The sequence below is a fragment of the Pinus tabuliformis genome, chromosome J, assembly GCF_031772625.1.
Source record: "Pinus tabuliformis cultivar Carrire ecotype Pingquan chromosome J, CPIR1, whole genome shotgun sequence".
NCBI classification, from domain to species: Eukaryota; Viridiplantae; Streptophyta; class Pinopsida; order Pinales; family Pinaceae; genus Pinus; species Pinus tabuliformis.
Genome location: NC_142295.1, coordinates 1,040,444,477 through 1,040,472,263, shown reverse-complemented (window position 1 = coordinate 1,040,472,263; position 27,787 = coordinate 1,040,444,477). Strand labels below are relative to the sequence as shown.

At 38.7% G+C, this 27,787-nt stretch overlaps 1 pseudogene across 1 annotated transcript in view; it reads left to right on the top strand.

The window, feature by feature from the left end:
- The window catches only part of LOC149230459 (transcription elongation factor SPT6-like), a 268,783-nt pseudogene that overhangs the window by 169,843 nt on the left and 71,153 nt on the right, over positions 1–27,787 (top strand). The window contains exon 15 of the transcript XR_016248008.1: positions 14,184–15,367. The product of XR_016248008.1 is annotated as a transcription elongation factor SPT6-like (transcript). The remainder of the gene's footprint in view (positions 1–14,183; positions 15,368–27,787) is intronic.

The following is a 27,787-nucleotide window of genomic DNA, read 5'->3' as shown; positions in this document are numbered from 1 at the left end:
TGTTTATACCCCTCTAGAGACTTATTTGCTATTTTTTTGGCAAAAAATGACAAAATAATTAGCTGGAAAATGCCAGAAAATTAAAATGAGAGAAAGATGAAATTCTCTCCATGTGAAAAATATTAAAAAAGGGAATGTGCACTTTCCAAAAAAGGGATCTCCACAAATCAAGCAAGGAAAGTCCTAAAAGAATTCTTTGGGCTAGGAAAAAGGAATCAATTCTCAAGAAAAATCGATTTTTTGAGGAAAATTGAATTTCTGGACCAAGATGGTTAAATTGAATTGGAATTTCTTGAGAAAAGGCATTAGAAAAAATATTTTATGGTCCATTTCAGCATATCATCAAGGAGATCAAATTTTTCTCAAGGTAATCAAGGGTTAAGATTTGTTACTCACTACTAGTGGGTGACTCTCATAGGAGATTTTTTCTCCAAGATATGCTTTCAGCCAGCAACCCCTTGCAGCCACTAGATAGCTCAATGTGTCACCCTTATTCTGCACCTGAGCCAGCTATTATGTGTTGTCGCATATCTGTTATGATCGTAGGTTTGAAGATGGACCTTCCAACCCCCTGGGATGCAGAATATACATCTTATCGCCATTCTTGTAATGCACCTTGCAAATGTATGCACTTCTATTAGGGTCGTATTCTATGGTTACAATTTCTCGTGATATGTGTTCCTTATTCCGTCGAAAATCGTTTTTTTCCAGATGCTCTTATTCTTTCCTTTTTTTCCTCCCCTTAAAGCCAAGGGAAAAAAGATTGTGCTAGATTGGCTTCTCCTACCTCTTGGAGAAATTAGTGCATTCAGCCCCAAAAAGGATCTAAGTTTAGGACTGGAAGGGGGTAGAATTCAAGTAGAAATATCGATCTAAAGATCCTTTCCACATTCAATTTTGTAAGTAAAACTGAAAACTCATTGGGAAAATTTTTTTGTGGATATTTCAACAAAATAGGTTATTGATGGAATTGGACATAATAGGAGAAACAGAAAAAGTGACAAGAATATCCATTCATTGATCATTTTCTATTAGATTGGATTGACCAGTCTTTACCAGAGCTCAAATGAAAACAAAAAAATGGTCCTAAAGGAGAAACTGAAGACCATTAAAATGGCTAAGACTGACAGTGCTACAACATACCTCACAAAGATCACTTCAGTGAGAGATGAGTTGGCAGCTGTAGGTGAGATCATTGTACCCACTAAAATGGTGAGAATTGCTATGAATGGTCTTCCCAAGGCTTGGGAGAATTTTGTGGATGACGTTGTTGCATGGGAAAACCTTCCCGATTGGGAGAGGTTGTGGGATGATTGCATTTAGAATGAGATCAGAAAGAACCATCTTGGGGCAGCCAAACAAGTGGAGGAGGATGACAATATGACATTATTAGCAAGAGGCAAGAAGGGCTGAGCAAAGAAGCAAGCTTCCAACAATGGAGGCAAAAGCAAAGGTAAGGGCAAGCAGCAGAACAAGCAAAAGGACTATTCCAAAGTCAAATGTTGGAATTATCAAAAGTTGGGACACTATGTTGTTGTGTGTCTGGAGAAGAAGAACAAGAAAGGGAAAGACAAACCCATGGCAACTTCTGTAGAGATAGAGAGCTTCTAAGAGAGATTTGATCAGGAGTTTGGGTTCATAGCTTGTGAGGCCACTAGTGCAGGATCACCTGCCATACAGGTTCAGAGGGATTGTGCATTCCCTGCTATTAGCATAACATCTTCTAGCATTTGGTATGTTGACAGTGGTGCTTTCCGCCACATGACAAGAGTCAGAGAGTACTTCTCAGAGCTTTCAGAGGGTGATACTAATATGGAGGTAGTACTTGGTGATGACAACATTGTTAGAGTAGTCGGTGTGGGGACATTGACATTTGATAGGGACCCAAACTTCCCTTGAAAGTGTTAGATGTTCTATATGTGCTTGGAATGAAGAAGAACCTGATATCCATCTCAACACTTGAGGATAGAGGGTATGATGTGTTGCTCAGGAGAGGGCAGGTGCTTATATATCGTAGGGGAACTCCAGCTTCTTCAGCTAGAGAGGTTGGTGTGTGCCATGCCAATGTGTACAAGTTCTCATTCCAGCCCCTGATGGCATTGAGTAACATCACCCAAGACAAGACCGACAACAGATCTAGCAGTTCAGAGTTGTGTGAGATTTGGCACCGTAGGATGGGGTACATGTATCATGAGGCCTTGAGTACATTGCGGGAGATCGCCACTGGTGTGCCAAATTTAAGTTCTGATCACCTTGATATATGCAGAGGATGTGCTATGGGGAAGTTTGCTAGATCCCCTTTTTCCAGCAGTGACAACAGAGCGACCAGGATCCTTGACTTGATTCATACCGATGTGAGTGGTTGGATGTCTCATGCATCCTTGAGTGGCTATGAGTACTATGTTTTATTCATTGATGACCTCTCCAGGAAGACCTGGATTTATTTCTTCAAGACCAAGAGTGAGGTCTTCAAGTGATTTCAAGAGTTCAAAGCTCTTGTAGAGACCCAGACAGGTAGGAAGATCAAGGTCCTCAGGTTGAACAATGGAGGGGAGTATACCCTTGGTGAGTTTATTGATTTTTGTGCTGAGGTAGGCATTAGGGGGGAATTCACAGTTCCTTACTACCCCTAGCAGAATGGGGTTGCAGAGAGGAAGAACAGATCCATTGCAGGAGCTGCCAAAGCCATGCTTCATGATCAGGGGTTACCTTTATTTTTGTGGGCAGAGGCCTGCAACACTGTTGTGTACTTGCAGAACAGGAGTCCACATCGTGCCTTGGGGAATGTGACTCCGGAGGAGGCTTTTTCTGGGAAGAAGCCTGATGTTGGGCACTTTCGTATCTTTGGGTGCCTTACATATTCCTATGTCCCCAAGGAGAACAGGACCAAGCTAGAGCCCACTATAAACAAGGGCATCTTTGTGGGTTATAGCGAAACCTTGAAAGCTTATCGAATTTATATTCTTTCGCAGAGGAAAGTGGTTGTTAGGCGGGATGTGAAGTTTGAGGAGGAGAGAGCTTTCAGGAGGTCACGGGAGTTAGAGTATCTAGAGTCACCAGACCCTCAGGAGCAGCTGAGTCAGTCACAGGGATCCAATGGTCAGGGATCAGGAGGTACGTCGATTATAGTGTCAGGTCCATCAATGAGTAGTGGCTCTCAGAGTCAGGTGGGTGGTTCTTTGGGTAGCATGCGGGGCAGTCTGCAAAGCACTTCACAGGGTAGTCCATTAATGGACAGTTCGCACGGTACTTCAGCGTCTACAGGCACAGGTTCAACCATGAGGTCAGTTGACAGGCCTTCAAGAGTTCAGGTTTCTGATGATGATGAGGATTCTTTCACTGCGGTGGGAGAAGTATGCTCAGGGAAGAGGAATCCCAAGTGGCTTCAAGATACCTTGTGCAAGGCCACATTAGTTGTTGGGCCAAAGAGACAGGTTAGAGAGAGTAAACCACCTGAGCGGTTTTGTAGTTACATGGCATTGGTAACAATCATTGTTGACTCTGAGCCTTCTAGTTATGAGGAGGCAGCCAGCCAGTAGGTCTGGAGAGAGGCCATGATGGAGGAGTATTCTTCTATTACGAAGAATGATGTTTGGGAGGTAGTGCTGAGGCCTGAAGGTATATTAGTTGTTACTTCTAGATGGCTCTACAAGATAAAGCATGCTGCAGATGGCAGCATTGAGAAGTTCAAGGCTCGATTTGTGGTGAGAGGGTTTTCACAGGTAGAGGGAGTTGACTATGAGGAGACCTTCGCTCCTGTAGCTCAGTATACATCTATTCACTCCATTATATCGATTCCAATAGAGATGGGTTGGAAGATCCACCAGATGGATGTGAAGACCGCATTTCTCAATGGATTCATTCAAGAGGAGATTTATATTGAGCAGCCGCAGGGCTTTGAGGTGCATGGGAAGGAGTCCCATGTATGCAGATTGAAAAAGGCACTCTATGGCCTGAAGCAAGCTCCTAGAGCTTGGTACTCAAGGATTGATACATACTTGCAGCAGTTGGGTTTCACAAAGAGTGACGCTGATCCGAACCTATCCTTCATTGTGGTGGGTGAGGAGCCTCTCATTTTGGTGTTGTATGTTGATGACTTGATCATCACTGGTGCAGAGAAACTCATTGAGGGCTGCAAGAGAGATCTTTCTTCAGAGTTTGAGATGAAGGATATCGGCTTGATGCATTATTTTTTGGGATTGGAGGTGTGGCAGGAGGAGGGGCATTTCTTCCTGGGACAAGGGAAGTACATTGTGGATATTCTTAGTAGATTTCACATGGAGGATTGCAAACCCATGTCTACACCCAGATAACTAACTGGAAGAAGCTTCACGCTTCTGATTTCGAGTTGGTGGATCCTACTCAATACAGATAGTTGATTGGTTGTTTGATGTATTTGGTCAATACTTGACCAGATATATGTTTTGCAGTTAGCACTATGAGTCAGTTCATGTGTGACCCTAGGAGAGTGCACTGGGTAGCTACAAAACACATTCTTCGTTACTTGCAGGGGATTGTGAATTTTGGTCTGGATTATAGACAGGGTGATGGAGTGAGACTGGCAGGGTACACGGATTTAGATTGGGCAGGTTGTGCTTCAGATAGGAAGAGTACTTCCAGGTGTTGTTTTGAGTTGGGTTCGACAATTGTGTCATGGATTAGCTGGAAACAACAGTCAGTTGCATTGAGCTCAGCTGAGGTAGAGTATATGGCTGCTAATTTGGCTAGCTGTGAGGCCATATGGCTTCGCAAGATGTTGTTTGGTCTATTTGGTCAGGCATTGAGACCTTCAGGAATTTATTGTGATAATCAGAGTTGCATAAAACTCATGGAGAATCCAGTTTTTCATGATAGGTCAAAGCATATTGAGATCAAGTATCACTTCATTAGAGACTATGTCCAAAAGGGACCTGTCAAGCTTGAGCACATTTCCACAAATGAACAGGTAGCAAACATTTTCACCAAAGCTTGCCCCGCCACGGGGCAAGCATGTCTACTTCAGAGACAAGATGGGAGTGGTGAGGAACACTTTCCTCGGTAAGAGGGAGTGTTAAAATTTGGGTACCAGAGGACAAGTAGTTCCCTAAGGCTTTGATCTTTGGCATAGGGAAAAGTGTCCAAATTTATTTTTTACTTTTCTCCTAAAGTGACTTTATAAGTGGTAAAGTCAATTTAATTTAAAAGTGACTTTATAAGTGGTAAAGTTACATTTTAATTTAAAAGTGACTTTATAAGTGGTAAAGTTACATTCTAATTTAAAGGTCACTTTATTAAAGTGAATGAATTATTAGAAAGTGAAAAAGTGACTATGGAAATAAAAGGCTAAGTGGGTCTTTATTTAAGTGGGTGAGTTAAAAAATAGAAAGTGAGAATTAAATGCACATTTATTCTCATCCCTATATCTAAATGAATTTCAACCATTAAATCTTAGGGTAACCCAAAAGGTCATTTGGAGATTAAAAGGAGAAGAGAAGAGGAAAAGATGAATTCATTCTTTCATGAGCATTTGAGAGAAAGAGAAGAGAGAGCAAGGAAAAATTTTTCTGAGCAATGAGGAATTGAAGGAGAGCAACAAGAAGACATTTTAGCAAATCTGGGCAACAACATTTATTGCCACGCATCCCAAGGAAAACCGTACAGCAGGAGAAAGGCACAGAAATCGAGGAAGAGGGGTAGCAAGTTCTGGGAACATTTTTCGTGACTGGATGTATAGCATTTAATGCTGTAAATTTTTTTGTTTTGGCTGTTTGCTAATTGGCACGATTTTCGAGGTGGAGTTCAAGCACGGAAATTGAGATAAGTTGTAATTTGTGGTTGCTGGAATTTTCACTGTGTATTTCAGTTTCTCTGTAAAAGCATTTTCAGAAATAAAGAAGAGCTCTCAAACTGGTTTTCCTCAAGAGTTGTAGGGGTTTTTCCAGGGTCACTTTGACCAAAAATCACTGTGTTATTTTCTGTGTGTGGCTGTTATAATTTTGCTGTGTTTTATTTATGCAGTTTAGTAGTTGTGAAATCTCTAAATTTGGATTTAAAACTAAATGCATGGAGTGATAAGAAAAACTGATAACAGAAGTGGGGGTTGAAATTTCTTCATCAACAAGGGCAATGACAAGAAAAAACAGTTGCAGATCTACAAATGAAGAAAATGGGAGGCGCATGATCACTGAATAAAATGCTAGTATCAATACTGCAAAAACAAAGATTGAAGGTGAAGAAAGTGATGAGATAAGAGAAGCACACCCATTGAGGAGGGAGTTTATCTAGATACACTCCATCCAGTTGAGCATGAGGCTAATGGCACGCAGGAGGAGCACATGCATACACCCAATGTGACACGAGTCACCCTTGTTGGAGTTTACTTTGGTAGCCCCAGTTGACACATTGGTGGAGACAATTGAGCATACACTCATGGATGAGGTGTTAGGTAGCACAGGGGTGTCCATTGTTGATGAGGGGCCATTCATTGTTGAGGGATCCATTGATGAGGCATCCAGGTTTGTGACAGAGTTTTAAGATGACAACCATCGATCACTGACTAGTGAGCATGTCTTGCATGTTGGGTTATCTATGGAGGAGCAGTTGGAGGGTCATGTTGAGCCCATGATGGATGAGGATGCCCAACCATCGTTTGGGCTAGTCACCGATGAGAGGCAACATAGAGAGCACATGGGATTTCAACATAGTTTTCTCCATATGCACGCTAACGGGACCTACACTGTTATTAGCCCACCCCTATGCATTGGATTGAGAGAGGTAGAGTTGTCTAGACATAATAGAGGGGATGACCAGGTTAGTAGGACTGAGCAACATGAGCTGAGTAGGACACCACATTAACTTGGAGGGCTTGTTCCTTCCGTAGGTGATTGTACATTTGATCCCTCCTTTGTGATTGGATGGCGAGAAGTATTGAGCTGGTACTCGATGGAGCAGGCTAAGTAGGTGGATACATCCATGGCCACATTTCAGCAGAGGCCATGGATTACCAAAGGGGCTCGAGGGCCAGACTGTTGTTGGGATCCAGGTGGGATTTGCCAATATGTCATAGAGCTAGTAGGTGATGGTAGTAACTGCGTGATGGATCTCATGTTTGGGCACACACACATTTTCAGATATCTATCAGAGCCTCGGACAACACTAGTGACATGATGGTTTAACAGAGGAGCGGGCATATTTTATGAGTTTGGCATATTGACTGTGCGTGGAGTCACAGGGTGATTAGCCTACTCTGGTAGGAGCAGGTAGGAGGACGTGGCATTGACAGAACATGGAGACGATGCTCTCTCATTGGTATATTGGACACCAAAGCTACAGAGGATAGGCACAGTAGTGTCATTCCCGTTGGCATGCGAGGAATTAGGCCGATCAGGTCCGTCAGTGCAGAGTGGGAGATGTAGCCCACATTATTGAGGGTTTGCTAGCAGAGTGGTGGATGCATTGGTGCATGTGGGATGCCAGAGGGTGTAGGGTGGTACGATAGTGAGCATTGGTATCCAGTGGTGCACGGAGTTGTGCCACAGAGTTCTGTGCTATGCAAAGGAGTGCGGGGGTATGTATTTTTGTACAACAAAGTATGATGATGCATAATAGGTTGTTGGAGTGTTGCCTCCAGAGAGATCTTCTGAGAGGGACAACCGACATACCTTTGGGTTCGACACTCCCAGGTTTGGAGAGCAGGTTGGTTGCTAGGCTGATCATGAGATTCCATATGTGTACTTGGATATACCAGTTGGAGCCCACACATTTATCACTCCCCAACATTGCATACTGATACAAGGGACTTGGGTATTGTCTCTAGATGCTCATGTCATGAGCAACAAGACCCGAGAGGTTCATCTGAGACAATTGGATGAAACACAGTGCATCAGGAGAGAGGCTTCCCAACTGTGGGATATGGTCAGGGTGCGAGTTGGCAGGTGCAGGCTTGGGGTGGGTCCGATCATCTGCAGAGATAACACGTGCTCCACCCTTGGGCCCACACTTAGGGAGATGCATGGCACCTTTTGGGTGAGGCATTTCGAGATGTCTCAAGAGCATATACAATAGTTGGTGGATCCTTCTTTTAGGTAGAGGTTTAGACTCCAAACAGTATTGGGTAACGCCCACAGGAGGCAGGATCACATGTCTCACAATGTGGCATGGCAGGCGCAAGGCAATCTTGCAAGCACCTGGTTGATTCGTGATGTATGGATTCCATATACTGATTGCATGCAGGGACTCGAGATGGAGTGCGGGTTGGAGCCAACAGTTGTTAGCCTTCAGGACTATGTTGCAGCCGATATGGCTATGGGATCCAGGGATTTGGTTGGTTGATTGGTCACTCTATTTCGCGATGAGCAGGATCTGGGAAGAGAGTGACCCAACTCACTCTTGGTTTGGCATATGGGGCAGCACTGAGGCCTTCATCGCATGTCAAGACCAATTTTCCTTCTTACTGCTTCGGATCAGGGCTAGTATTGGATGGGTAGGCCTTGACATTGTGGAGATGCCTGGGCTAGATGTGTTGGGACTCCATAGATATTATTCCATCAAGTTCCAAGAGAGGAGGTTACACCTAGTGCACGATTGGCAGACAATTATGGTCAGTGTGGCGCAGCGACAACATGGTGGCACCCATTTGAGACCAGAAGGGGATTTAGGCACCACAGGACTTGGAAGTTCAGCTAGCCTTAGGGATGAGTTGGCTTCTACAGGGGAAGGTCACTTAGATCTTCCATTGGGCCTTAGTGAGACGCTGATGACATGGGGGACTCCACCAATATGGTAGGATGTCCAGCAAGGAGATTAGGGGGAGAACGTGCAAACAGGGTTTCATCTCCACCAAGATTGGACTGCACATTCAGGAGTCTACTCTTGAAGTGCACTTGATCGAGTACTTAGTAGGGCAGCTTCTCGAGGGTCTACTCAGGATTTCACTTTGTTATGGTGCTCTACTTGATATGCAAAGCGCTTTTGAAAAGTTTATCTTATGGGACAACAAGTGAAGCGAAGGAGGCTTCACATGGGTCAGGATGGTTTGGGACTCTGGTGTCATAAGATTCATCCATGTTGTGGTGGTGCCCGTGCCACAACGAGGAGTGGTGGTGCGCATTAGGGATGCTAGCATTAGCTAGGCCAACATGTGGAGCAGCCACATAGGGTGACATTGCTTGAGGACAAGCAATTTTTGGCAGGGAGGACTGTAATGTCCCCAATTTTTGGACATGCAAAAATAATTTAGGAGTTTTGCAAATTTTTTGATAAAATTAAAAAGTGGAAAATATTAATTTTGTGAGAGAAGCAAGAAATTATTATTTTAATGGGATGGCAGAAAAATAATATTTAGTTGGAGAAGGAAGGAAAAATATTATTTTAATGGAGAATGATGGCAAAATGGGAAATTATTATTTTATTGGAGAATGGCAAGAAATTAATATTTTATTGGAAAATGAGGCAAATTACTATTTTATTCAAAATGGCGGTGAAGTTTCCTAGTGGAAAATGTGCCCCACCAATATTATTTTAATGGAGAATGGCGGTAAAAAGGGAAATTATTATTTTATTGGAGAATTGTAGCAAATTAATATTTTATTGGAAAATGAGGCAAATTACTATTTTATTCAAAATGGCGGCAAAGTCTCCTAGTGGAAAATGGGCCCCACCAATAAAATAATTGGGAAAAAGGAGAATCTAGAAGCTAGGAGGAGGCTCAAGGGAGAATTATAAATAGAGGATTGAACTCATTTGGAGAGGATTTTATTCTATCATTTCTATTTCACATTGTGAAGAAGCTCAAGCGAGTTTCAAGAGTTTCAAGCGAAACTCAATAGCTAATTTTGGTGGACTTCGAGTGGCACCCTAGTTAGCTTGTTGGGAAGATTATTTCAGATCTTCCATTGATGCTCAATCAGTTTAGTTGTTTAATTCAATATTGAAGATCTGATCGCAAGTTGTTGCAGGAAATTGTTGGCATCCCAGTTTGTATTTACAGGTATATTGTTCCTATATCAAGCGACCGAGTTTAATTGTTTTGCTTCCAGGGCCGAGAGGGTTAATGAACAGAATTTTTCTCATCACAGAATTTTCCATTTTCCATATAAATTACAGTCAGTTCAGATCTGATTATTGTCTCGAAAGTGACTGCTGTAGCAGCCTATAAATTGTGGGACGGTACCAAACATCCAAGAAAGCCGAAGCATTTATTTGCTTGTGGAATTGTGGGATATATTTCAGAGGAGGGATGAATGCTCTTTCTTTGAGCTGACTGTCATATAACTAAAATCAGTTCCAGAATTGAAGATCATATTGCATGTTGGTCCGTTCATTATGTACCTGTGCAGGATATTTATTTAATACAGTGTTGGAGCAATTTTGTAAGAAGACTGTGCTTGTACATTTGTATTGGCAGCCTTCCATACCAGGTTCCTTTGTTTCTCTGTGCTTTATAACTTGTCTACATCATTATGGATTAAATGTATTTCTGCTGGTGTGTATTTCTGGGCTTAACATGAGGAAGAAATATAATATTCAATGGGTGTAACATGCACCTCTTTATGATAAATTCCATGATACGTTCCTTGTAAACTTGACTGAGATTTTCTTGATTGAAAATTGTGTTTACTTCTGCATTAGAGGTCTGATATCATAGTGGAAAGAGACATTCCAGGTTCACTCATATCACTCATCATTGTAATCTCTGTTTTGCAATGTAATTTGAGTTTTCACAGCGAAGAAATGGGTGCTATGTGACCGTCATAATGATAAATATACCTTGCTGAGTTTGTTATTAGCCTCATATTGTTATTCTGGGGTATGTTTGCAAGCTATCTCACATGGTTCGAGTTCGAATTCGAGTTCAACAACGATTAAGTTCGATTCGAATTCGAATTTTCCGATCAGGTTCGAATGAGGTTCGGCATTAGGTTCGAATATACATATTTTTCAATATATATATATATGACCTCGGTCTAATGGAGCAGGAATAACCTTGTATAATGGACGTTGCAAAGATTGAAGGATTAGACATTCTCAGCATATCTGTTTTAGCATACAAATCTACCTAGACATATCACAATTGCACAGCTAGTGATCTTGACATACCTGTGAGGATCTCAGCTGAATGGAGTAGCAAAGATCTAGGACAATTGACAAAGGCACAGTGTCAATGGATCTCGCATAGCAGTCTTGGCATCAAGGCCTCGGTGATACTCCTGTAGAAGTCTAGACTCTAGACAAAGAACAGCAGTGATAGAACCTCTCTCTCGGCCTAATAAGATTGATGTTAGACGTTGTCTCAATCACATATATATATACTACAATTGTGGCACAATAACAAAGCCGCAGAAATGATCATTCTCGGAGGATACAATCCCTGCATAACAAAGAGCCACAGTAACCATTACAGTCTCGGAATAAATGAGACAGTAAGGACCTCAGTATAGTGAGGAATAGTATCTCATCTCGGTGGATCTATTTCTTAACAGTCAATGTATATATATATAATATATGTAATGGAAAGATCTTCGGATCCCTCACTATCTTTACATGATCTCACTGTCTCGGTGTAAGAAAGATCACAATGATCCTGCAGTCATGGAATACACTCTCGCATGATCACAGTCAACATGATGGTCTAAAGTACAGTGATTAAGGTAGGATAAAACAGCTATCATGGCTGTCATAATGAAGTTCTCAGTGCATCATTAAAAAAATCGAACCTTAAAAAATTCGTTAAAATTCGCCTTCAAGTTTGTTCAGGTTCGTTGAGGTTCGTTTAGGTTCGAGTTCGTTCAGGTTTGACTTGAGGTTCGAATTTCAGGTTCGGCGAACCTGAACGAATTTCAATTTTTTTTTCAGGTTCGCCGAATTTCGAACCTGAACCTTCAGGTTCGCCGAACCCTGTGACATAGTTTGCAAGTATACATTTGGCATCATTCATTTGTCTAAACTCAGAACAAGAGAAAGTACACCTACAGAAGTTTGCATTTGAAGTTTGCATTTGAATTGTTGACAAATTCTCTCTATGATCAGAATTAGACAAACTTATTAAAACAGGGTGAAACTTAAGATATTTCCAGAAAGGAACATTACAGGATCTCGTTGTTAAGGTTGATTTATTTGTAACATCTTCTGAAGCCTTGTAAAGTTTTTTTGTACTTGTCGTGAAGGCATTAGTGCTTCAAAGTTCAGGGTCTATTATTTTAAGCCTTCCTCAAGGGTTTCAAGTCCTCTCTCTCACTGTCTAAGAGGGACTTCATTGTAACATCACAATAAAAGAATCATCCTTTTCTGATGGAGCTTGGAGTTCTCACCCCTTGGTATCCTTGTCTAGGAGGAGCTGCTTGTGTGTATGTGCTAACTTCTCCTTTTTCTTTCTTGCATTAGTTTTAGATCTGATTTCATAGTCTTGTTTTTACTAACTTGTTTTCTAGATTAGTATTGCATTTCAATCTAATATTTTGCTCTTCATTTTGATCTGTCTTCACCTAATTGCTAGCTATTTGGTCTAAAATTGCAATTGAGTAGCCACTGTCTTAAATATCACTTGTGTTTTGGACTAAATAGAGTTTTCTATTTGTTTAATTAGCAATCCCATCTTCCATCTCTAAAATAACTACCTGTTCTTTGTTACATAAATCTGTATTTGCTCTTTTGGTCTTTAAACATTCCCAAGTGAAGTGACATTTTCTAAATCCAAATCCTAACTCGTTTCACCTAAGAGCAAATTTCTAATTAATAGCACTTGTGTTATTTCTCTAATTGGCATTCTCCTTAACGCTTTGTTTCATCGAGTAATTCATTGATCTTGTGATTTTGGGATTGAAGTGTTATCATAATCTTGACATATCCTGAGAATTTCTCCGTTTGAAGCACTTACTGTTATCATATCGCATTGAAGCATTGCACTGCAATTTTGCATCTCATTTAGATCTAGATTTGCATTGTAAAAATTTACCTCCAAGGATAAGCTTGGTGGATAGAAGGATAGGACAACCTTCTTCATTATCCAATTTGAGAAGCTTGACCCTCAAAACAATGGTTAAAACAAGTGACCTTGCAATTCTCTTGTGGCCGAGCCCTTGTAGGAACAAAGGCATTTGGGTTGCTAGAAGTCCTGGGTAGGTATCGTTAATGAGGCCTTAGCCTCCTTCCCCAACACTTCTCCCAACAACCTTGTTCTAAGGGTTGCTTTGATAATTGAGGAGAAGGCATTCACCCATAGGTTAGACATATAACTTAAAATCAACCGAGATCCTTGCATCACGCATAGTTTAGTCTTGCATTCATTCTAACATCATCTCATTTGGCACATTGTTGATTTGTGAGCATCTATCTTTACTTGCAATATTATATCTTTCTTGTACTTGTCATTGTAATTACTTGCTCCTTGTCCTTTGATATTGATCCATCTATTTTGAGCATCTCTTTGAAGTAGAAGTACAATTTTCTTTCATTTTGCAAGTTATATTTCACTGCTCATATTTCAATTTTGTGCTATCATCTTGTACTAACACTTGTCTTGCAGCAATTGCTTATCATTGTGACTTGAAGTATCATTCCATTTTGCAAGTGTTATTTCTTTATTGAGCATTGTTTTAAGGCACTGGTTTATCACTGTTATCTTGTCATTGTCATATTGATCTTATTGGAATCCATCTCGGTAATATTTACATTGCTCATTTAAATAATCATACTTGCTAAATAATCCTTAAATTCAAGTTACTTAGAAGTAATTGCCTTGCCCTTAGTCTCCTAGAACTTGTTGTTTTCAACAAGTTTTTCTTTTATAATCATCTTTAGGGACTACCCCCCATAGCTTGTCTAGGAGAGAGCTTAAACGGAGTGAGTAGGGAATAGGTGACAGCCCCTGCTCTGATTGTGCCTTAAAGATTATACCTTGTGGGGTTGGAAACTTTTCCCACACTTAGGTGTACATCTTAGGCGACAACAAGACTGAAACAAATGGACCTATCCCATACTTGGTTTATCTTCTTTGGCTCGTTTACTATTTTTCAAAATAGGAAGATTTGCGCATACATTTATTTCAGCAATGTTGGTGGTAACTAACTATTAGAAAATTACTGTGTATACTTGTAGCATTATACAAAATATTACCCACCTGAGCTGTAGAAACTTGAAAGTACCTCTTGGTGCAATGAGAGATTATGCTGTGTTTTGTACTGAGAGGATTTTTGTTTGCTTTACAGGTATTGTCCGACGTGCCACAGCTCTTGGCAGGTATCTTCAAAATCCATTAGCTATGGTTGCAACGTTATGTGGTCCTGGCAGAGAGATATTATCATTAAAGCTTCATTCATTAGAACATTTCCTTAATCCAGATGAAAGATATGAAGCTATTGAACAGGTGATGGTTACAATAACCAATCAAGTTGGCGTTGATATAAACCTGGCTGCTTGCCATGAGTGGATGTTTTCCCCGCTGCAATTTGTATCAGGACTTGGACCGAGAAAAGCTGCATCCTTACAGAGGGCTATTTTAAGGGCAGGGCGTATTTATTCTCGTAGAGACTTATTGACCACCCTTGGAGCAATGAAGCGGCTTGTATTTATAAATGCTGCAGGTTTCTTAAGGGTTAGAGGGACTGGACAGGCTGCCTCTAGTAATCATGTCATGGATCCATTGGATGATACCAGAATTCATCCAGAGTCGTATGAACTAGCCAAGAAAATGGCTGAGGATGTATATTGTGAGGATGTGGGACAGGAGATAGAAGACATGGATGAAGAAGCACAGGAAATGGCAATTGAACATGTGAAAAGTCATCCCGATCTGCTTAAAGCCATTGACATTGATGAATATGGCAGAAGTGTGGAGCAGCGAACAGGTGATAGAAAAAATGAAACCCTGAGTGATATTAAAGTTGAGCTACTAAAAGGTTTTGAGGAATGGCGGCCTGAACATAAACCACCAACACAAGATGAGGAATTTTATTTGCTTACTGGAGAAAGTGAAGAGAGTCTTTCTGAAGGGAAGATTGTACAAGCAACTGTTCGTTTTGTCCAAAATAATCGTGTAGTATGTGATCTGGAATCAGGATTGACAGGAATAATTATGAAGGAAGAACTTTCTGATGATAGAGATATTGATCCAATAGAAAAGATCACTGAAGGCAGTATCCTTACCTGTCGGGTGAAAAGTATTCAGAAAGCAATGTACATAGTGGATTTGACTTGCAAAGCGAGTGAGTTAAGGAGTGATCATTAGCAGAGTGGACAGGTTAAGGATCGGTTCTATGCAAAAGATGAATCCCTTTTACACAGCGAGCAGGAAAAAGCAAAGAAGGAAAAGGAGCTTGCAAAAAAGTCTTTCAAATCCCGGATGATCGTGCATCCACGATTCCAGAACATTTCAGCAGAAGAAGCCATGGAGGTAATGAATTTTTGACTAATAATTTTGGTTACTGTTGAGATATAGATTTGCATTGTAACATTAGTTTCATGTAAATATCAGAGTCTCAGACCTGTACTATATCTATTTGTCCAAATCTCTATCTCTTTTTTTCTCTCTATATAGCATTTTCTGTATTAGGTGCATATATAAAATGTCTTTTTCAAATATATAGAGGAATATTTTTAAATTTGAATATTTGGCTGGCATAATTTTGTTTTAATACATACCGCAGACAAATGTTGTAATTTTATTATTGTGAACAAAATTACATTTTTCAGTTTTTCAGATGGCAACTGCCATTCAAACTAATGGGAGTTATTATAGGAAGATATCATATCTCCTACTTACATAACAACTGTGAGTCATTTCCAGAGTTTACTAAACTCCAAGGCTGAAAAGATCTCACATACAAAACCTGTGCTATTTCTAGAGTAACCTTTCTAGCAACAATTACAAAAATACTTTATGACAGTCCAATATAAAGCCTCCCTAAAATACAGATAGAGTAAAAAAACAAAATCTGCAGTCCTGATAGGAAACTCGGGTCAAAAGCAAAATAGAGCTGTCAAATGATCTAAAAGAACTGGTGTAACAACAAATAAACAAGAACTAGGAAATGCCCTCGATGAAATTTAGACAGAAGCTGTATAGTAAGACGATCAATTCAACCTCCTTGGGGCTAGCACCCCATCCCTATGAGCATGTTTAAATAACACACCCATTTTTATAGGAGTAACTTCACACTCGCACTTTGTATTGCCACTTGTGTATTGAGCAGTCTCGTTGACCTACTTTTGATTATTTGTTGGACATTAATAAACTTATCTTATCTCAACTCCCTCATTTGTATCAAATTCTTTTATTATGAGCTAAGTGATCTCTTATGTAATTCTTTTAGCCTACAGGCATCCACATCTTGTGTTTCTCTTATTGATAGGTTTATTTTATCTTCTCTTTCTGTGCTTATGGTTTACGTTGATTGAGGGTTTTCTGGGTGGCTCCATTTGATTCTTGCTTATCTCTTGTGATTTCAAAAAGGTATCAGAGCAGTTGTGAACCTCCTCTTCCTTAGTCATTCTCACTTCATGCTTGGCATTTCTAATGAATATTGGGCTAATTTCTCTCCCCAAAAGTTTCGCACAAGGGCATTCCTCTCTCTGTAAGGAGTACACTGCCCTAGGGCTGTTATCTTCTCTATTTATTGCAGGTTTTAGGGATTCATCTTCGATGTTCATTCAATGATTCAGAGTTTGCTGTGGAAGATTGTGCCTAACCTATGGAGTTTTGGGGGCTGTTTTTTGGTAATACTGTTTTCTGGAAAAGCCACCCCATCTAGGATTTTCTTTGGCCCACTTTTATGCACTGATATTGAGAATTTTTTCCACAGTTTTGAATGGTTGACATTGAGAGTTGGTTTCTTGCAGAGATATTTCAAAGTTATTCTCTGTGAATCCTGAAGACTTTTTCACTGGTTGAAAACACCTGAGTGGCTGTACTGGTTCTCCTTCCAGACCATCCTTTACAGAGTTCTTCCATTCTCTTTTTGTGGATGTTTTGATGTTCTTTGTGGCTTTTCATGCTGGTACATGTGCACTAGCACTATTATCAGCTTCTATTTTGAGTTGATCCGAAGCTTTTGTTTGGTACTGGTAGTATTGTCCCAAGGGCTACAAAACTTTGCCTCTATGGATTATCTCATTTCTTGCAGGCTTTCCGACGGTATCACCAATCTTCAAAGGCTGACCACAGTACCGATCCACAAGTGTTTAAGGATCATCTTTCTGTAGGATTTTTAAGTTTCTTGCTTTTAGGCCTTCCAAGAAATGCCTCCAACTCGCATCTGACAACCTTATATGGTTACCAGTTTTAGTTATATCCAGAATTAGAAAATGCTTCTCTTTAGTTTAGCTTTTCCAGATTTCACTGAAGTGTATGTATGAGAGTGATTCCAAATATAGATAGTGCCCAGGTTCTGAAAAGAGAGAGTTGCTTGCTTTCATGCATCCACACTCTCCCAGCAAATGTTCGATTCTAGGAAATTTACTTATGCGGGCTGGGCAAACTTCTCTAGGTGACTAAGGGTTAGGGTTTGACATTGTTGCTGCATGAAGCAGAGAACTATTGTAAGTTACTGTTAATCATTCAAGTTGTTTTATGTGAGCTATATTGCTACTGTAATTTTTGTTTCGAATTATACTATATAGACAAATGTGATTGACTGCTGCAATATTTCCTTGTTGCCATAATTTTTGGTGGTGTTGGAGTTGGTTTCTTGCAAGGATATTTCAAAGTTATTCTCTGCATATCCAGAAGACTTTTTCACTGGTTGATAGCACCTATGGTTGCTGTACTAGTTCTCCTTCCGGACCATCCTTTACAGGGTTCTTTCATCCCTTTTTTGTGGATAATTTGACATTCTTTGTGGCTTTTCATGCTGGTATTTGTGCACCAGTGCTATTTTCAACCTCTATTTTGAGTTGATCCAAAGCTTTTGGTGGGTAGTATTGCCCCAAGGGCTGCAAAACTTTGCCTCTATGGATTATCTCATTTCTTCCAGGCTTTCCTACGGTATCACCAATCTTCAAGGGCTCACCACAGTGCTGATCCACGAGTGTTTAAGAATCATCTTTCTATAGGATTTTTAGGTTTCTTCCTTTTAGGCCTTCCCAAGAAGGCCTCCAACTTGCATGTGACAACCTTAGATGGTTACAGGTTTTAGTTATTTCCAGAATTAGAAAATGCTTCTCTTTAGTTTAGCTTTTCCAGATTTCACTAAAGTGCATGTATTAGAGTGATTCCAAATATAGATAGCGCCCAGGTTCTGAGAAGAGAGAGTTGCTTGCTTTCATGCATCCACTCTCTCCCCAAAAATGTTCTACTCTAGGAAATTCACTTATGTGGGCTGGGCACACTTTTCTAGGTGACTAAGGGCTAGGGTTTGACATTTTCAGACTTGCTGCATGAAGCACGGAACTATTATAAGTTACTGTTAATCATTCTAGTTGTTTTATGTGAGCTAAATTGTTACTGTAATTTTTATTTTGAATCATAGACATGTGATGGACTGCTGCAATATAAGCTTGCTGCCATAAATTTTTGTTGTCTGGGTAGATCTAGTGTTCCTTATTCAGCTGTTTTCATAGGTTTCAGTTTTTAGCTATATAGGCTTGCTTAGGAGCGCAGGTCTGCATAGTATCTTACCATGACCTGAATAGATATTCCATTCAAAAACATAACACATAGAAGTACATCATCACTACATCAGGGACCAAGTGCCAAAGAAAGAAATAGAGCTGATTTTTTGTAGTCCAGAAGTTCAAGCAGCAGACATTGGGAATATTGGGGGATGTTAGACAAACTAATGTAATGTTTATTTTGTAGGACTTAGTTCCTAGGAGGTCATTAGTGTCAAAGATATAAAATTAATGTTAGGACCAATTTAACAGTGAGTTTGGACAAGGTTGTAATCAATGTATTAAAACCAGCTGAACTAGAACTAGAACTGGACGGTTCAGCTGGCCATACCTCCAAAGGCACCAAACCAGGCCTCAAACCATTTCTGGAACTAGTTCCATACAGAGCCAGCTGGTTTGGTGTCCAAGCAGATCTAGGACAGGCTGTGCAGGGTCTGGGGCTGGGATTGAGAGCAAAAGAGAAATTTAACATCTTCCAGTGACTGAGGAAATCAAGTGTTTCCATCACTATTAGCATATTTATTGTGGATTAGAGATTCATTAATTGATACTGTGATGAATCGGTGGAATTTGTATGAAATGGGCTTAGAATTTATAAATAACTTGACCCCCACAGTGGCCCCTGGAAGTCAAATATTCCTGGAATATCGTCTTGATTCAATAACAGTCAAATGGCGAAAATAAAACCATAATTTGTTTTAGTTATAGTATGTAAACTCCAATCAACAAAGAGTCAAGGAGGTAATTCAAAAATGTTGTTAATTAACATAAAATTCTTGTACATCAGTTATGGAGTCCATCTTGGGAGACATTCAGTTAAGCAAAGAGTTCAACTTGAGCAACAGTCTCTAATGGTTTGGAATCTTGGATTGACATTGATGTACACATAATTTTCCTTCAAACCTTCAAATTTTATGTATTTTTTAGCAAACCAGTATATAAACTACAATAAACTGATTTAAATCCAGGCAAACCCTTGGCCAGTTCCGAGTCCAATTCTGACTTTTAAAACACTGATGGTAATGACATGGTTATGATGTAGTAATGACACAAGTCTCTCCTTCGATATGCACATGCATTTACTACCTGTTATTGGATTGAATAAAATGCTTCATTGATTGAATAAAATACATCATTGTTTCTCTCAAAACACTTCTAGCCATTTTATGTGATTGAGAGCAAAAGAGAAATTTAACATCTTCCAGCTACTGAGAGGAAATCAAGTGTTTCCATCACTATTAGCATATTTATTGTGGAGTAGAGATTGATTAATTGATACTGTGGTGAATCAGTGGAATTTGTACCAAATGGGCTTAGAATTTATAAATAACTTCACTCCTACAGTGGTCCCTGGAAGTTAAAAACACCTGGAATATCATCTTGAATCAAATACAGTCAAATGGGGAAAATAAAAACACATGCTATGAGTTATAAGTTTAGAACGTAGTATACATTCATAGTACACTTAGTCTCATATCGTGTACAGACCCAGGGTACAGGGAGGGTCCTTTCAAAGAGATGGGATCAATACACAGATGATGCTACATGTGTGGACGAGGAGATACAGACAGATGATATTATTGAGCTACCTCCAGTTACTGTGGATGAGCAGGAGGCTCTAGATGAGAGTGATCCCTCCCTAGAGAGCTTGTTGACTGAAGATCTTAGTGATGTTGATGAAATGGATACTGATGACATGGCTTAAGGAAGCCTAATCTTGTTGATTATTCAGTTTCAATTTTTTTGGAATTTTGAAAATTTGAAATTTCTATTTCATGTTTAGAAATGCCTTAGGGAAAATTTTGAATGTAGTATGACAATGGACATATACTTATGATTCTAATATCTATTATTCACATCAATATGTAAATCTAAGTTACCAAGATATGGAAATGAATCTAGATACGGATTCGCCAAATTTTTTAAAAGTGAGGATCCGGATACGGCTAGGATATGACAAGTACAAAAATATATAATAATATTTCTTTAATTTTAAAAAACATATTTGAAGTTCAAAATCAAAACCATTCATGAATAACAACATTAGCACTGTATAAAAAGCATTCTTAGAACACTATAGAAAAGCTTTTATAATTTATAGTTTATATTATAAAAAATTCATTATTTAGCATAATATATGATAGTTTAAATTATAACTATTAAATATTTAAATATAGGTTAACTATTAAATAATTTTAAATGTTTAATATTTTGACTATATTTATTAAATGTAATATCTAATATTATAACGAAATTTAAATATTAAAAATGTTAATACAACTATATTTTATAGTTATAATATGTTAAATATTTGAATAATAATTATAATTAAAACTTATTTATATTTCTTTTTTCTAAATGACTATATTTTAAACAATAATTTAAATTAATTTATATTATTTAAACTATTTAATTTTTATAATTTATATTCTTGATATATCTATACTTAAATTTTAAATGAACATATCACATTAAATATATTTAATATTATAATAATATTGATTTAAATTATAGTTATATTATATACAAATAATTATAAACTACATTCTAAAGTAATTATAAATAAAGTCTAAAATTTAAAACATACGTTTTATTTTTCAACAGAATGGTCAACTGTTTGGACACGATACAGAGCCTTTCACACAACGCAGCGCTCCAAGCCCGTGGCTGTCACACAATGCTCCAGTGTCGTTGCCCTTGCTCTTGTGGCCCTCGTTGTCGCCCTCGAGCGCTACTGTCCACATCGCGGTCCAGTCCCATTGCCCTCACATTTTCTCTCGTCTCCATGGTCACAGTGTTTACAGTGTTCGTCGACCACGCTCAATTTTTGTGCTATTTTCTGTCGTTCTATCTCTTATTACAATGGACAAAAGAACAATTGTATTTATACGCTGTCCAATTTTCCATGAGATTTTTCCCAAACGAACTATCAAAATGCAGAAAATCGTTTGTTGTTGTCGGATCTGCCTCCAAAACCACTAGATTCTAGCTTGGGCCAGCTAAAATGTTTCGAAATGGTTTGAAAATTCCAGATACGTTCCAGAACCGTATGCATGGCTGATCCGTATCTGTACCCATTTCTGATCTGTGGATATGCGTTTTTGTCATCTGACCCCACAGATCTGGTAACGTAAGATGTAAATTGCAATTTCCACTTGATATCAAATTTGAAGTTTCAAAGTGAATGTTCATGTTTAAGTCTTTAAATGATTTTTCTTGTTGTAAGTTGGAAGATTTCAAAATTCATATATATTATAATTTATAAAATATATAATATATATCAATTATAAGATACCCCCGATGAACCCACATAGTCTGTTTCAAAAAGTGATGCACCCTTCCCCGTACTCGTCCCCATACCCGTCCCCTAACACACGTTTCCTGGCAACGTAGGTAAACTCCAATCAACAAAGAGTCAAGAAGATAATTCAAAAATGTTGTTAACTAACATAAAATTCTTGTACACGAGTTACGTAGTCCATCTTGGGAGATAAATTCAGCTAAGCAGAGAGTTCAACTTGAGCAACAGTCTCTAATGGTTTGGAATCTTGGATTTACATTGATGTACACATGTAATTTTCATTCAAACTTTCATGTTTTATGTATTTTTTAGTAAAGCAGTATATAAACTACAGTAATTTTCATTGAGCCACAGTCTCTAATGGTTTGGAATCTTGGATTTACATTGATGCACACATGTAATTTTCATTCAAACTTTCATGTTTTATGTATTTTTTAGTAAACCAGTATATAAACTACAATAAACTGATTTAAGTCCATTCAAACCCTTGGCCAGTTCTGAGTCCAATTCGGACTTCTAAAACATCAATTGTAATAACATGATTATGATGTAATAAAGACACAAGTCTCTCCTTACAAGGCTTCTCCTTCGATATGCACATGCATTTACTACCTGTTATTGGATTGAATAAAATACATCGTTGATTCTCTCAACACCCTTCTACCCATTTGAATATCTCTAACAGTGCAGGTCTTGTACTATTCAGAGTCTGGAATGCAATTCTTTCTTTTGTAGAGAGAGAAAGATTGATCTTTTGTCCCTTGGACAGCATCCACCAATCCCTATCCAGCATTCATCAATCCTTGATCGTACAATGTCTCGACTCTCCTCCCACCTCAGATATTTAACTTCCACACCAAGAGAGCACAGCAGGGTATGCTAGATAATATGTGTGGAAGACAGAAACATGCAGATTTCTATGCTTTTAACAATTGAAATGCATATGACCATCCCTCAAAAAGCAGCAAAATTTAGTATTGCAACCAAAAGAAAGCAGGCATAACAGATAATGCAGGAATCTCATTCAAGTGATAAAAGTTCACCCAATTTTGATTCTTTTATATCCTTGTTTATGTCTAAATTTATTACATCACACCATTGCTTCCTTTCCTAGCAGTTATTTATAGTGATATTTTGTCATATTTTCCCTAGTTTGCAGAAGCCATACCTCTGAAAATGTTTGTACACACTCCTCGTACTGCTCAGTCTTTAGATAGCAGAACACTAAATTCAATGAAGAATCCAATAACAAATTCTTAGCTTCAGAGAAGGGTATTCCTGTGAGATTGGTTGTTGCCTGTAGATAGACAATTCAGAACACATAAAACTACCTGTCTAAAAGGGAATCATTTCAAAGAGTAACAAAAGAGAAAAAAACACATCATGTTATGGAAGCATAGGGAAACAAGAGAGAACCATCTTAAACAAGCTTACAACCCATGATTAATCTGCCACCGTCACAAATATAATCAAGTTAAAAGAGTATGACATATTTGCAAATATTTCTCTGCTGCTACACTGTATTTCAGCATGCATCAATACAAAGTGGCATCGTGGAGGTGGCTCCTAAAAAATGAAAGAAGTAGAGGTAAAGGAAATACAAGGAGGTAGGACTCTGTCTAATATTTAAACATCATTTTGAAGATGACAATAGATCCAAGAGTTATGTATTCAGAATTTGGATTACAAACAGTGAGTTAATCAGGCCCTGCTAGTGACTGCTTCACTAAAAACTGAGACTGGATTAAGGAAGCTCTGAATAGAATATTGTCAGGGAGAGGAACTGGAAGAAACTCTGAACTAGAGTATGCTGCTGTCTGGATAATGTTACTTGTGTTTGGAGTCTGGGAGGCCTGTCGTGGTCGCTAATATGAGGTCTGGACCGGTTGTGTTGCTGGATTCACTGGGAGGTGGTGGTATTCTTGTGAGCGTGCACTGATATCAAGTGGGAGACTGTGTATCACTACTGGTTTGTGTCTTAGTACCCTTGGTAGATGGGAAGATATGAAAGAAGGTGATCCTAAATGTTCTTCCAAGTGTTTGGGAAATAGGAGTGCAGGAATGGGGAAATGCACATTTGTGTTTCTTATGTGAGATGTAAAGATGATTCTTCTGGCGAAAAAGGCAATGATAAGAGTATCGAAGGTTTTGAGTGTGGGTAAATGAACACTGAAGTTGGCTATGGAGGGCTTTACTATCCTTATCATACAATTTGTTCATAGCACAAAACATGAATATGGGAGTGAGGGGGATTGGGTGAGTTGGGATAAGTCTTGAGGGTTCCTTTCCGAATAGTCAAGGGCAGGTGATTGTATTTGGTGGAAAATGACTCAAGTGAAGAGAACTAAGAGTTAGAGGGGAGCATTTAGCAAAGATGGGATGAGGAGATGAAAGGGTCTAACACGTTAAAGAGGATAGTGGTCTAAGGTGACATTGTTGTAATGTCCTCTTTTAATTAAATTTCCCAAGGGAGGATGAAGTAGCCTATTCAACCTTGTAGGCTATAGTCAATTATAAAGGGGAGACCCATTATTCAATGCATTGGGGTAACATGTGAAAAGAAGCCAAATTTGTGGCAAAATGGAGGGAAACTTGTTAGCACCTCAAATTAAATTTAGGAGAAGAGGTCCCAAAGAGAATTTATAAGTAAGAGAGTAGAATCATTTTTTTCATCATGGGTTGTGGATATTTCTATTTTGTGGGGTAAGACTCTTGGATGGTTTTAAGACCCCTTACCTCTCGTTGGTTTAGGTGGTGAAAGATTATATTTATATTTTGTGAGGTAAGACTCTTGGAGGGTTATAAGATCCCTTACCTCTCGTTGGTTTAGCTGGTGAAAGATTCCACCCTAGTCAATCCTTTCTCCTCATTTTGGTTGGGATAATTTTATGAGGCATCTTTCAATCAAGGGAGGACTTCTTTGGATTGATTGGTTTGGGCAACTAAGGAGCAATTTTGTGAGACCAAATTCTGTCCAAGCCAATTCCAGGGTAGTGAAGGTGATATCTGGGCAAGCAGGTAGCCCTTTCTATGACCACGTAACCCTGTTAGGGCAATTACAAGGGCAACGAGGTTCTTGACATTCCTAAAACCCTAATTCCAGTGGCATGCATTTAACCCGAGGATGTTTCCCTGCAGTGACGGGGTTATTGAAGGACAAATTTTCGGCAGTGTAACACCCTAAGATCCTGGTCTGAGGCAACGACCATCTTGAAAGAGGTTTCCCTGTGACAATGAAGATAATTAGAGCAACAGAGCATTCCTAGTGCCCTACCTGAGGTAGCAAGGGCTTATTCTGTAGTTGCGGGCCATGTCTGAAGGTTTCATAGTGGCAGTGACTCCTCACTAAAGCACACTTGAGGCAACGAAGTGAAGGTTCAATTGGAGAAAGTGGATAGGGCAATCAACTTTCCATTTTGGGACAACAATAGGGTCCAATTTGGGCTCTTTGATGATATCAAGACAGCAAGGCAACAAAGTTGTGAAGGCAAGCCGAGCAATGACGAAAAGAACTGGTAAGCTGGTTAGTTGTGTTAGGGTAATTAGTATTGTAATCCTTGTAAAAAGCTTGCTACTGTCTCTAAATTGTTGAGTGTTGTACAACAAACTCCACTAGTGTAACAACAATAGGAGTGAATGTGTGGAAATTGAAACTTGATGTATATTGTTGGTATTATTGAAACTCATCTACTTGTTTACATTATGGTCTTTTCAGCAGTGTTGCGAACATCGGGATTGGGATTAAATCGATGAGGGGTAAAAATTGGAAAAAATCGTAAAAATCGGGGAAAAATGGTAAAAATTGGCAAAACATCGGCAACATTAAAAAATATAAAAAAATCATTTTTTTTTTCAAATTTTGAAGTATCTAAAGCACCACGTTTTTTTGACGATTTTTATGATTTTTTGGCAAATTTTATGATTTATTGCTATTTTACGATTTTTATCGCAATTTTTTTAGTTTGGTAAAATTCGTGGCCATTTTTTCATTTTGGAAAAAATCTTGGCGATTTTTTTCATGATTTTTTTGGCAATTTTTATGATTTTTTCAAAATGAAAAAATCGCCGATTAAATCGCCATGCCAAAAAAATCGTGATTTAATCACGATTTTTGCAACACTAGTTTTCAATGTCATCTTTGTTGAATTGAAAAATTATAGTGTGACGCTAGAGCAAAATTTGTCACATGTTTTTTTAACCCCTAGGGTAAATTCTCCTAAAGGATAAGAAAGTTAAGTAAAGGAAATTCCAATTTTTGGAAAGTTAGAAATACTCTTGGAAAGATAAAGGAAATGTCATCTTTTACTGCACAAATATAACATACCATTTTTTCCTCTCAAATTGCCCTTTCTCAAATTGTGTAAGGGAAAAAATGGGAATGAAACCCTCTTTCTAAATATGGGCAAAATGAGAGTGAAATCCTCTCTATAAATATTTACACTGTTCTTAGAGGCTTCTAGAAGTCTCGTTAATTAGTAATTAGCCTCTAATAGGGATTATATCCAAAATTTAGGGGCCAAACAATGAAAGAGTCCAAATATACCTAATGAAAGATGGAAGACCATCATATAAATGCGGGTAAGGTCTTGAAACCCTTTTTGGTTGTGTGGGATGTGTCACGTGTGTCCCAAACGTGGGAAGTGTTGGTGTGGATGAAAACCCATTTCAAAAGGCATACGACACATGTTTCCATGGCACTGTGTGAAACAAACTGCACTTGAAGTGGTGTTTCTTGCAACATAGTTTGAGGTTCTTACCCATTTCTCAATAGAAAAGAGTTAATTATACTTCTATCTCACTACATAACTTCAAAGCCCTTTCCATTCAATGAGCCTTCAAATGCATTTGGATGCTAGGGATTTTGAAAATACATTAGTTCTTTTGAAGCCATAACCTCCAAGATCCTTTGGAATATCAATTCTCTTGTAAGAGATCTAAGGAAATTTAAAAGGGAGCCTCGTTTTTGTTTATATTTTTCCAATGGTTTGTGTAATGATGGAAAAACTTGGAAATTCTAGTCTCTTCTCGACTGCCTCTTTGCCATCCAACAATTGCATCATTTTTTTTTCAAAAATGTAACCCTACATTTAATAGCCTCACCAGAGTATACTGCAAAATCTTGGTGATATAAATCCTCCAATTGTATTTCCACTTCTCTTACCTCTCTATTATCAACTTTTTTTCATAACTCCACTTTGCTACAAATTATTTTAACCTATTTAAATTCACTTCAAGTTGATTGACGACAGATTCCTTACACTTACAATTGTGAAGATACCACTAGCTTCTTATAACATTGACAAACAATTCATTCTCCAATTGTTGTGGGCTAAATCTAAAGTGGATTGAATGCCTTCCCCATAGCTCCCATTTCCAAAACAATGGTAAAGTGATTTGCCTCTCCACTTATTCCTCACATCTGTCGAAATTATGATGTTCTACGCTAAAACAATTACTTATTCCAAAAACTTCTTTCTGCTGCAATATTAGTTAAGCAATTGTAGATAGAACATAAACCAAATGCACAATAGAAGACAACCAAGAACATAATGAGATAAAGAATTTAGGTCCAATGACCAGGGCAAAACCCACAAGGGGAAAGCCCAACCAGATTCTTCTTGTGTTAGATATTAGTTGTTCAACAGAGATATAGAGTACAATGAGATATCAAGAGAATGAGTAAGTTCACCCAAATCTGAACAAGTTGTAGCATGAAGATCACGAGTAGCAGTAGGAGATGCAAACGTTGAATCAACCTTCCCTACATCTAAATCAACACTGAAATATTGAAGCACTGAATCAACCTTGGCTCACCAAGTTCTGCTCTTACTCTCCAAGTCTCTCTCTCTCACAATCTTCTTCAAGTCTCTCCAACTCTCTCTCTCAAGTTCAAATTCTTCTTTC